Source organism: Oncorhynchus masou, chromosome 3 (genome assembly GCF_036934945.1).
Source record: "Oncorhynchus masou masou isolate Uvic2021 chromosome 3, UVic_Omas_1.1, whole genome shotgun sequence".
Classification (NCBI taxonomy): domain Eukaryota; kingdom Metazoa; phylum Chordata; class Actinopteri; order Salmoniformes; family Salmonidae; genus Oncorhynchus; species Oncorhynchus masou.
In genome coordinates, this window is record NC_088214.1 from 26175168 (window position 1) to 26187279 (window position 12112).

At 42.8% G+C, this 12112-nt stretch overlaps 1 pseudogene; it reads right to left on the reverse strand.

The window, feature by feature from the left end:
* Positions 1-12112, reverse strand: part of LOC135507008 (contactin-associated protein-like 2) — a 58683-nt pseudogene that overhangs the window by 28768 nt on the left and 17803 nt on the right.

Genomic DNA, 12112 nt, shown 5'->3' on the forward strand with positions numbered 1-12112 from the left:
ACCATAGGTGTGGAAATTATAAACTCACCATCTCCTTGACAACGCAGTGGACCCACAGTCAACTTAGCCTCCGAGCCAGCACGATTAGTGTCACCAACCACCACCTGACTCACAGGCAAATGGTCTTTATACACCAGAAGACCAGCGTCCTCTCTCCTAAATTAAAAATAAATCAAATATGTGAGATACAGAGGAATATTTTCACTACAAAAAGGCACAACAGTAGGATTGTAACACAAAGCAAATGTTCCAATGTATTATGTCTTGATTAATTTCATGTATGAAATTTCAGGAAAACTGGATTATAAAACTACATTTTAATACTGTAACATCGAATCTATGGTCTTGTTCAGTCACTCACCACCGTGTTTGGTCAGCGTCACAGTTGCAGTAGTACTTGGGGTCGGTGCAGTTCCTCTCGATTCCACAGGCACACTTCTGGATCCCTGGGCCTGAACCACCCCAGTAAAAATGCCTCTCATTGGCCCTGCCAACCCACCATGTCAATGGAGATCCCTCTGCAAAATAACAACAACATGAATCAGCACAGTAAAAATGCCTCTCATTGGCCCTGCCAACCCACCATGTCAATGGAGATCCCTCTGCAAAATAACAACAACATGAATCAGCACAGTAAAAATGCCTCTCATTGGCCCTGCCAACCCACCATGTCAATGGAGATCCCTCTGCAAAATAACAACATGAATCAGCACAGAACTTACCAAAACAACAACATACTCAATACATAAGCATCATGCTACAATATTTGTGTATATCTACAGTAAACAAATGACCATAGATAGTCTAAGCAGTTTTTTTTTCATGTACTCTTCTCTACTGGTACACAGACAATAACATGCTACCGTTGTTGATGTCAAACTCGCATAGCCTTGAAACTGAGATGAAGAGGCTATTGATGCCTATACTGCTTATGTTATGTTCAGTCCTATGTTCAGATCCTTAAACAAGTCTAACCAGCTGATCCATTTTCCTTCACTCTATTTGACACTTTACTTTTTTATTGATTGAGACAAGCTATGTGGTCTATTAATCAGCTATTCCTCCTGTTCCACACCAACAGCAGCACAGACCGATAGTGTTATTCAGCACTCCAGGTAATCAAAAATGACTTGCTCTAAGGAACGGAAAAATAACTGGAGTGAGGAATCACCTCAAGTGGAAATGTCTGTTTGTATAGATGGACAAACAAGATCATTTATCAAGACAAACACACCCCAGGGCATTTGTTCTTGTTCAACATCTCCACCGTGCTTGTGTAGTCATACTGACTACTGTAGGATCACTGAACAACTCTTGTGTTTTGCTGTTTACAATGTGAATTATGCTTTTGAATTTCAAGTAGTCAAACAACAGGCATGCTTAACAATAAGCAATGGGAAAAAAACTGTTGTTTACACGATGGTAATTTGGGAAAGACAAGAAAATATAATTTCATTTGCCATTTTCCATCTTGTCATTGTTACTTATCAGCAGCACCTGGCTGAAGTTTCCCTCCAGTGAGTGACAAATAATAATTTTATGAAACATAATAATTGGCTGGTAGTACATTATTGAAGGGGTCTGGTATCAAGCCACTGACAGTGAAATATTTACGCAATGTTTGCATCAACGGGGAAATAATAGTTGAACGACAATGGGACCGCTGTTTCTAGCCACAGGGTTGGTCTGTTCAACACATGCCTCAGAAATCGGCTAAAAAAAAATCAGTAAAAGCCAAGGGGACACAGAGTGAGGCGGTGAGGCTCCAGGGAGAGAACAAAGGCGGTTACACAGGCTGTTCCCCTGCAAGGTATCCATGTTCCACACTGGTCCACATGCAGAGGAGGGGGGGGGGTGAAAAGAGGGAGATGGAGAGAGAGAGAGACAGAGAGAGGGGGTGGATGGAGAGAGGAGGGTGAATAGAGAAAGAGATTGAGGGGGGCAGCATGGACCATTGTGGGGTTCTGGGTATTCCCTGGCTATAGAGTAATCAATAATTCAGGTTCTTTATGGTGATGAGAAGGGAAATAGGCTAAGCTGAGGGCCTGGAGGCCAAGTGTCTCCCGTCTGTGTGAGGGGAGAGAGACAAACCAGCAGCGGTGATACTGGGAGGTAGAGTAAGCTTCTATTCCTCAATACTGGATGAATGGGCACCATTGAGGCCAACACAATACGACTACCAAATGAGGGAGAGGTACTACCACCGACCAGCAGCTCTGACCAGGAATTTCTGACTCCTAGTCTCTTTCAGCTCACTGATCCTGCCAACCAACACGCTCCCTTTCACCATGCTAAAGGGCTGTTGAGCAGCAAGGTGTACAGAGCTCACCAGAACACTAATGATGTGTGGGTTTTATCTGTCAACGTCTCCAGTCAGTCAGGCCCCTGTCTCAGATCCTAACACATCCAAAGGACATGATGAAAGCTTGTTATTATGCTCATATACACCGAGTGATGCACAAATCAGTGTCTACTCTAGAGGCTGGGAGCTGGGGCTACCCTGCTGCTGACAAAACCTCAGGCTCAGAACTCTATGGACCCTCAGGGGGAACGGCTGTTGCTTGATAACGCCAGATGAGATAAAAATCAAACAAGGTAAAAAAAATAAAACACTACATTGTTGGACGAAACTGACAAGCTTTTAGGTTCTGTGGCTGTCATGGAATTTCAGTTATAATGTTCACTATGGTTGGCTTAAGGGAATAAACCAGTTCCATTTATCACAGGTCGTATTCCTCAGAGCCCCTGCAATAAACACTTGGCTCAATTCCATGAGTAACGACAAGGGATGACAACTGCTGTGCCGCTGTCCAATGTACGCCAGCTTGCCGCTGTCCAATGTACGCCAGCTTGCCGCTGTCCAATGTACGCCAGCTTGCCGCTGTCCAATGTACGCCAGCTTGCCGCTGTCCAATGTACGCCAGCTTGCCGCTGTCCAATGTACGCCAGCTTGCCGCTGTCCAATGTACGCCAGCTTGCCGCTGTCCAATGTACGCCAGCTTGCCGCTGTCTAATGTACGCCAGCTTGCCTTCACATCTCGTGAAACACTTGCCAAATCAAATAGATAAGAGTATTCTTCATGTGTAGCCATAATGCTAATAACAATCGGCTAAACAATCTAGCAACACCTAAATGGACATTCATCAATAACAAACACTGGGAAGGGGAAAGAGAAGACAACATATTATTGCCATTTTCTCTCTCCAGATGCCTAAATTGCTGTGTCTTTGTTGGAAAGGATACTACAGTACTGTCCAATAGAAACAGACCCTTAAAATATTCTCAGATGTACACAACAATTAACATACAAACACCAATATCCTCTTTACCTGGCGTATTGAGCAGTCGAGACATTCGGCAGGCGTAGGCAACATGCTGTTCACAGTACTCCGCACTGCCCATGATGGCTGTCACCTGTCGTAGGGAGAGAAAAGAGGGTTTAAGCAATGCAGAATGCATAACATTTAGTAATATTAATGGAGCTGAGTGAAAATACAGTGAGAACATCTTTAATAAAAATGTAGCTAGCTAGTGTCTTCGGCTGTAACATCAAAATACATAGAAAATACACATCGGGCTGGTTTCTCTAGACTGAAAGTATAGAGTTTCTCAATTGAGTATTGTTTTTTTTTGTGTGAAACTAGGCCTAATGCGGGTCCATTAAACCCACTGATAAAATACAGATTTCTTTCCCATTGAGATGGTTCCTTCATGAATGATTCAATGGGTGAAGATGTCATAAGGTCATAAGGTTACCTGCTCTGTGGACATGTTGTAATTGAGCTGCAGCACAGCCTTCCCCTCCAGGTCTGAGCCAGTCACTGAAGTCTGGGGAGACAGGTTGTTTCTCACTGTCGTCCAGACTTTGTCCTCTGCAACACACACCGTCAACAACACCATCAACAAGCCAGTCAGCCGTGTACAATATTTACAGGGGAATAATTAAATGTGGGTCAGCCATCAATGCAGGCAAAACTGGGTGCAATGACATCATTCCAACCAGATACCAGATTTGGTTATAATGATGTCATTTTAACATGATTGGCCCACTGGGATGGGACAAAATCAGACGCAGAGATGGTTTAGTTGATTTTCATCTGGGGTCTCATTGAGAAGTATTCTTACCAGTCATGTTGCAGTTGACTTTGAAGGGGCCAACAGGACCACTCCCATCAGGGTCGATCCAGTACGTGCCAGATGTTTTACCAAGGTGTTTGTATTCCTCACAGGACTGTTCATACACGGCTGGAGAGGAGGAATACACACGCGAGAGAAGAAACCACGTGTATTATGAAGCGGACATTGCAGTAGAATGACTTATCCATCATTACAAATCCAGGTGTTTCCCCATTTGTAAGGGAGGTGAACGATGTGCAAACATGTGACTGAAGTTTCAGATGGGTCCCTGAGGGAATAATGACAGACCATAGATGAAGATGTCTTGATAGGCTAAGGAGGAGGAAGGGGAGGATACCTACAGGTATGGCATGTAGCCCCGGTGTATCCTGTCCCGTTACAGGAGCAGCTGAAACTATCCCAGGTCTGAGAGCAGCGGCCTCTATGTTCACAGTGGTTAGGGACACATCTGTGTGAGGGGGGGGGGGGGGGAGAGATCATTCTCACATGAAAAAGAAGAAGTGACCTCTAATTTAACCACTTTGACCTTTGCGAAACTACAGATGGGTCAGAAGAGAATAGATAGGACAACATAGGAAGAACTTTCATAGAGTGCATATTTCAAATATAATTTACGCAAAAAAAAACAAATTCATTGGAAATGGATGGATACAAATTCAACAAGACGACATCTAATTGAAATACGTTGACCTTTGTGAGACAGAGGATGTTACCGTGCTGTTGCCGTGTCATGACAGTAATCAGTCAACACACAGTGCTGTGAGGAGGTTCATGACCTTTGTTTCATGTATTTTTGATACCACTTCATGGTGAACGTTAGGCTGTATCACTGTACTCTCTTAATCCATGTCCAGTGCAGGACCTCCTTAAACCTGCTGGTGTGATCAAAGGGCTGTGGTAACATGGAGTTCCCTTTGAAGTTAGTTGAACTCCCCCTGCTAGCATAGTTTAGAATGACGATTTCATCACCGCAATCCTGTACATTTACACAGGGCAGAGATGTTGGAACGTTCCTATTTAACGGGAGAGAAAATCTGGTGTATCGGATAACCTTGGCCATAATAGATCAGTCAAATGAACAACACATAAAGAGTATTCAGCCATAAATGGATTCATCATATGTACATATTACACAAATGTCCCTAGAACAATAATATAGTTTGATTTGACTAAGGACGTTAAGCTGAAAACAAATCTGGATGACCGTCCAGAACTTTTTTTTCCAGTCTTGAAAATGTCTTCGTTCTGACATTTCAAAGGGTGTCGTTAACAATTCCAGCACAAAAGGTTGGAATAACAGGATCTACAGTTTGACTCCTAATCACTAACGGAGAATAAGAAGCAGAGATAAGATTCCATTTATGAACCAGAATCATGTGTTGGAGTGAACCAACATACTGTGAGAATACATTTAATGTGCTTATCTTGATAAGAATGTAAGCGCATGTCCAAATTCTCCAGGCGGACTGAGTAACCTTTTGCTAAAATTGCATTTCCATATCTCGGGAGAAGCAACAGAGCTTTTCCACTTCATTGTTTTGATGAGTTTTGCATTGGGGATGTGTGCCCATTTGGCTGTGTACACAGGCTTTTACCAGCAGGAGCACAGAGATTGCACACCAAGACATCCACTAGCAAGCCTTGTGTGATCCTCTGATCCCTGCTTCTCGCTGTGTCGCTGTGTGAGATGCTTTCTTGATCTTGATGGGCCACCTACCGTCTTTATGAAAAGGCTGTGTAATGCATGCCCATGAGCAACCAGCCCCTCAGGTAATGTCGCAGTAGGTTTTTATACATTCACTTTCGTGATCAACAGCAAAGCAAAAAGGCTGCTTAGATTATCAAGCTCAATAAGATCTTTGGGGAATGGTATAGAATATTACCTGTCTATGATGGCACACATATCCAGGCTGACATTCTCAAAGGTTCCCATTTGCCTTGCTCTACCGCCACCAGGTCAGCTAGCTGGTCGTCCACGTGGATCAGTTGCATACAGCCCTGGAAGGAGCGCTGGGCAGGGGGAGTGTTGGTACGCAGGAAGTAGCCTGCATGAGGACAAGAGGGAGAAAGAGTTCCAAAGTTAACCATATGATCAAGACAGAGCTTTCTGTTTGAAAAGTAAACTCTAGAGACACATTACAAGTAATAAGCAACATTAATTCTGAGTGTTGTGTTTTCGTTTGAATCATTAGGGAAGAGTTTCATTCAATATTTAAGACACTGTCTTGAAGGAAACATCTTCAAAGGCTAACAAAACAAAAAGAAAACAAAAAGGCAACCAATCAAAAGTAAAAGAGGATTTTCTTACAAAGCATGCCATCAAACACAAAAAAACATGTACTGTACACACAATAAATCACAAGACTGTTTGTCAGACTGAATTATAGAAATGTCATCATGAATAAGTAAGTAACCTACCCATTATGAGGGTTTACACATTATAGACCAGGGCCTGGTTTCCTAAAAGCATTTAAAGGGTATGCTCATCGTAAGAACCGTTGTAGGCGCATCGTTAAATCTCAGAGCTTGTTCCTAAAACCATCTTAACTGAAGTTGCACTTGAAAGCGCTTGTTATTTAACGCCTCAGACCACTCGTTGAACAGCTAAGTGTGTTGTCACTTTATACACATAAGATCTCTGCTGAACATAGAATCAAGATGTCTCTTTGTGACCGCTCATAACTTTAGAACGAAGTTGACTACAAATACAGTTGCAAATGTCTTTGCAATTGTTACAAAGAAGCAAAAGATAATACCATGCTTCAAATAAAAACCGAGATGAATGCAGTATTGAATACAGTAGGCCTATAGACTACATAGGACAATATTGAAATCATATTAAAATCAATTTCATGTTCATTCCATTGAGTTATATTTTGCTAACTGTAGGTTGTCAAATGTTTTCCTTCATTTTTAATATGTAACAACATGTGCGCAATGATATGCCAAATCTACGATAGTTTAGAATTATAGGGTAGGCTAAGCATTGGAATAAACTGTCTCAATATTTGCAGCCATATAGGCAATAATTCTAATGTGAATGTAAAATGTGAATGAAGAAATGTGATCTGATAGCAGCACTGCTTCAATCCTATCAATATAAAAACAAGCTTGTACGAAAGTGAAAGTTCTCACTACGAGGTGTTTTGGGAAATGCATCCGAGTTCGTTATAGTAACGATGCATTGTTAAAACACTTGTAAACCGAAATTCCATCCCTTACGAGTGTTTTAACGATGCATCGCAGGGTGAGATATGGCAGTGACGGTAGGCCCATAAATAGCAGGTAATCCAAGAAAGACGAGTAGGCGGCCACTACATTGCAATAAACTTTAGTGAACTGTTAACAGAAAATATTTACAAAATAATACATATGAGCAGTCAGCAGTGCACATCAGGATACACAACGGCAACACGTTTCGACTTCTAGAATCTTCCTCACGCTGCCTGAAAGATGCCAACTAGAAGTCGAAACGCGTTGTATAATGCCTTCTGCTTCTATATGTACAAATTTTAGGCTATTTATATTCAATTAGGAAGTTTTCGGCGGTCACAGAGAGACAGATAAACATCTTCATTCTATATTCAGCAGATATTTCCTGTGTGTAAAGTGACGCAGGAGGACAAACGGTGATTTAACGATGCACTCAGCTGTTCAACAAGTGGTCTGAGGCAGGCGTTAGATTACAAGTGATTTGAAGTGCACCGGTAATAAAGACGGGTTTGGGAAACAGCTCGAGAATGTAAAGATGCTCCTACGAATGTTCTAACGATGAAATAAGTCTTATAATGCTTTTGAGAAATCGGGCCCAGAGCCATATACCTGTCCGGTATAGAGCTATATGGTTCTGTTATAGACCATCTGTGTAAATACCTCCAAAGTAGTATTGGCCCCCTGTTCTAATCTGAATGGGAATGACCGTTCTGACCGTGGACGCCTCGTCACCATCGATGGTCAGCATGGCGCAGTTCTCCAGAGCATGGAGATAGACGTTGTGCCACTGGCCATCGTTGAGCCCCGAACCTTAACAGTGACCACAGACAGAACAATTTGGCTTCATGAATCACAGTCACGGTGGGTGATAAGCAGACAACTGCAATTACTGAAACATCAGAAAAACAACAATACATTCTGAGAAAGACTATGATATACAGATCTGTTTGGTATTTCCTCTCTTTACTAAAATATCCTTCTTAAATATGAAAGAACTTGACTCTAAAGTTCAGAAATAACTGAAATGTTATGTTGGCAACTGCATGTTATGGCAAACACTAGATTGAGAAATGGAGACAAACACAACGAAACAACATGACCATGGACCAAGTAGCTACCGACTCGACTAAAGTGAGTTTAGAGTCACTACTAACAGAAATTTGCACCTGCAATGAGAAACTGTCTAAGCATATTAAGAAAATATTAAATGTCAAAAAAATATAAACTGACTGAACTGGGCAAATGTGTGGAGGAGGCTGAATCTGGCTTAACCCTTAAATCAAATCAAATTTATTTATATAGCCCTTCGTACATCAGCTGATATCTCAAAGTGCTGTACAGAAACCCAGCCTAAAACCCCAAACAGCAAGCAATGCAGGTGTAGAAGCACGGTGGCTAGGAAAAACTCCCTAGAAAAGCCAAAACCTAGGAAGAAACCTAGAGAGGAACCAGGCTATGTGGGGTGGCCAGTCCTCTTCTGGCTGTGCCGGGTAGAGATTATAACAGAACATGGCCAAGATGTTCAAATGTTCATAAATGACCAGCATGGTCGAATAATAATAAGGCAGAACAGTTGAAACTGGAGCAGCAGCACGGCCAGGTGGACTGGGGACAGCAAGGAGTCATCATGTCAAGTAGTCCTGGGGCATGGTCCTAGGGCTCAGGTCAGTTGAAACTGGAGCAGCAGCACGGCCAGGTGGACTGGGGACAGCAAGGAGTCATCATGTCAGGTAGTCCTGGGGCATGGTCCTAGGGCTCAGGTCCTCCGAGAGAGAGAAGGAGAGAATTAGAGAACGCACACTTAGATTCACACAGGACACCGAATTGGACAGGAGAAGTACTCCAGATATAACAAACTGACCCCAGCCCCCCGACACATAAACTACTGCAGCATAAATACTGGAGGCTGAGACAGGAGGGGTCAGGAGACACTGTGGCCCCACCCGAGGACACCCCCGGACAGGGCCAAACAGGAAGGATATAACCCCACCCACTTTGCCAAAGCACAGCCCCCACACCACTGGAGGGATATCTTCAACCACCAACTTACCATCCTGAGACAAAGCTGAGTATAGCCCGCAAAGATCTCCGCCACGGCACAACCCAAGGGGGGGGGGCGCCAACCCAGACAGGATGACCACATCAGTGAATCAACCCACTCAGGTGACGCACCCCCTCCAGGGACGGCATGAGAGAGCCCCAGCAAGCCAGTGACTCAGCCCCTGTAACAGGGTTAGAGGCAGAGAATCCCAGTGGAAAGAGGGGAACCGGCCAGGCAGAGACAGCAAGGGTGGTTCGTTGCTCCAGAGCCTTTCCGTTCACCTTCCCACTCCTGGGCCAGACTACACTCAATCATATGACCCACTGAAGAGATGAGTCTTCAGTAAAGACTTAAAGGTTGAGACCGAGTTTGCGTCTCTGACATGGGTAGGCAGACCGTTCCATAAAAATGGAGCTCTATAGGAGAAAGCCCTGCCTCCAGCTGTTTGCTTAGAAATTCTAGGGACAATTAGGAGGCCTGCGTCTTGTGACCGTAGCGTACGTGTAGGTATGTACGGCAGGACCAAATCAGAGAGATAGGTAGGAGCAAGCCCATGCAATGCTTTGTAGGTTAGCAGTAAAACCTTGAAATCAGCCCTTGCTTTGACAGGAAGCCAGTGTAGGGAGGCTAGCACTGGAGTAATATGATCAAATTTTTTGGTTCTAGTCAGGATTCTAGCAGCCGTATTTAGCACTAACTGAAGTTTATTTAGTGCTTTATCCGGGTAGCCGGAAAGTAGAGCATTGCAGTAGTCCAACCTAGAAGCGACAAAAGCATGGATTAATTTTTCTGCATCATTTTTGGACAGAAAGTTTCTGATTTTTGCAATGTTACGTAGATGGAAAAAAGCTGTCCTTGAAATGGTCTTGATATGTTCTTCAAAAGAGAGATCAGGGTCCAGAGTAACGCCGAGGTCCTTCACAGTTTTATTTGAGATGACTGTACAACCATTAAGATTAATTGTCAGATTCAACAGAAGATCTCTTTGTTTCTTGGGACCTAGAACAAGCATCTCTGTTTTATCCGAGTTTAAAAGTAGAAAGTTTGCTGCCATCCACTTCCTTATGTCTGAAACACATGCTTCTAGCGAGGGCAATTTTGGGGCTTCACCATGTTTCATTTCCTTAAAATCACACTGTACACTTTTCTGACAATCTGAAATAGTCCACCCACATAGACAGTATGGTAAAGAAGGCGCAACAGCGCCTCTTCAACTTGAGGAGGCTGAAGAAATTTGGCTTGGCACCTAAAACCCTCACACTTTTACAGATGCACAATTGAGAGCATCCCTTCGGGCTGTCTCCCCACCTGGTACAGCAACTGCACTGCCCGCAACTGCAGGGCTCTCCAGAGGGTGGTGCGATCTGCCCAACGCATCCAGGGGGCAAACTACCTGCCCTCCAGGACACCTACAGCCCCCGATGTCACAGGAAGGACAAAAAGATAATCAAGGACATGAACCACCCGAGCCACGGCCTGTTCACCCCTCCACTATCCACAAGACGAGGTCAGTACAGATGCATCAAAGCTGGGACCGAGAGACTGAAAAACAGCTTCTAAATAGACTGTTAAATAGCCATCACTGGCAGGCTTCCACCTGGCTACTCAACCCTGCACCTTAGAGGCTGCTGCCCTATATACATATACTTTGAATCACTGGCCACTTTAATAATGGAACACTAGTCATTTCAATAAAATTTAAGTAATGTTTACATACTGCTTTGCTCATCTCATGTATATACTGTATTCTATTATTCTATTAGTCAATGCCACTGCTTAATCTAATATTTATATATTTCTTAATTACATTATTTTACTTTTAGATGTGTGTGTATTGTTGTGAATCATTTTTAGGTACTACTGCACTGTTAGATACTCCACTGTTGGAGCTAGGAACACCCGCAATAACATCTGCTAAATATGTATATGTGACCAATAAAATTTGATTTGATTTGAATGAACTGCTTAGACTAGGACAGCCTCTTAACAGACGATGTAACACAGATGGGTCACTGGACCATTTAACTGTTTAGGCAACTGAAATGAGGTGAAGATGGACTATTACACCCCACCACATCAAAGACACAAAAGAGAAAGATAAGTGTTGTTAATGCCTTCACTCACACACCTATTGAAAATACAATCCCAGTACCACTCAAGCGATCTGTCTAAATTAATAACACTTTAATGACTATTGGCTATGTAGCTTAAATGGCAACCCATTCATTTGTAGGCTATAGACATGATCTATTTCTTTAAGTAACGAACTGACAAGGGAACAGGACAACATGATGATTGCTATGATCTGAAAAAAAAAAAATGGGAATGTTCCCGTCGCAGACAGGCTATAAAGGCCTGAGTAGATGGGATGAATTTAAATAGCCAAATATGAAAAAAGACTGGGAGAGATAAAATGTTATAGAGCCTAAGACGCTGAAATTGTAAGCACGCTGTACTTTTATTTCCGTTGTTTTCTCTGTCTCCCTTCCTTACTTTTACTATTTAATTTTGCCCAATTAAGGCATTGATATATGAATAGAAAAATACAGCACCAGTCAAAAGTTTGGACACACCTACTCATTCAAGGGTTTTTCCTTTATTTGTACTATTTTCTACATTGTAGAATAATAGAGAAAACATCAAAACGATTAAATAACACATATGGAATCATGTAATAACCCAAAAAGCTTTAGATTCTTCGATGTAGCCACCCTTTGCCT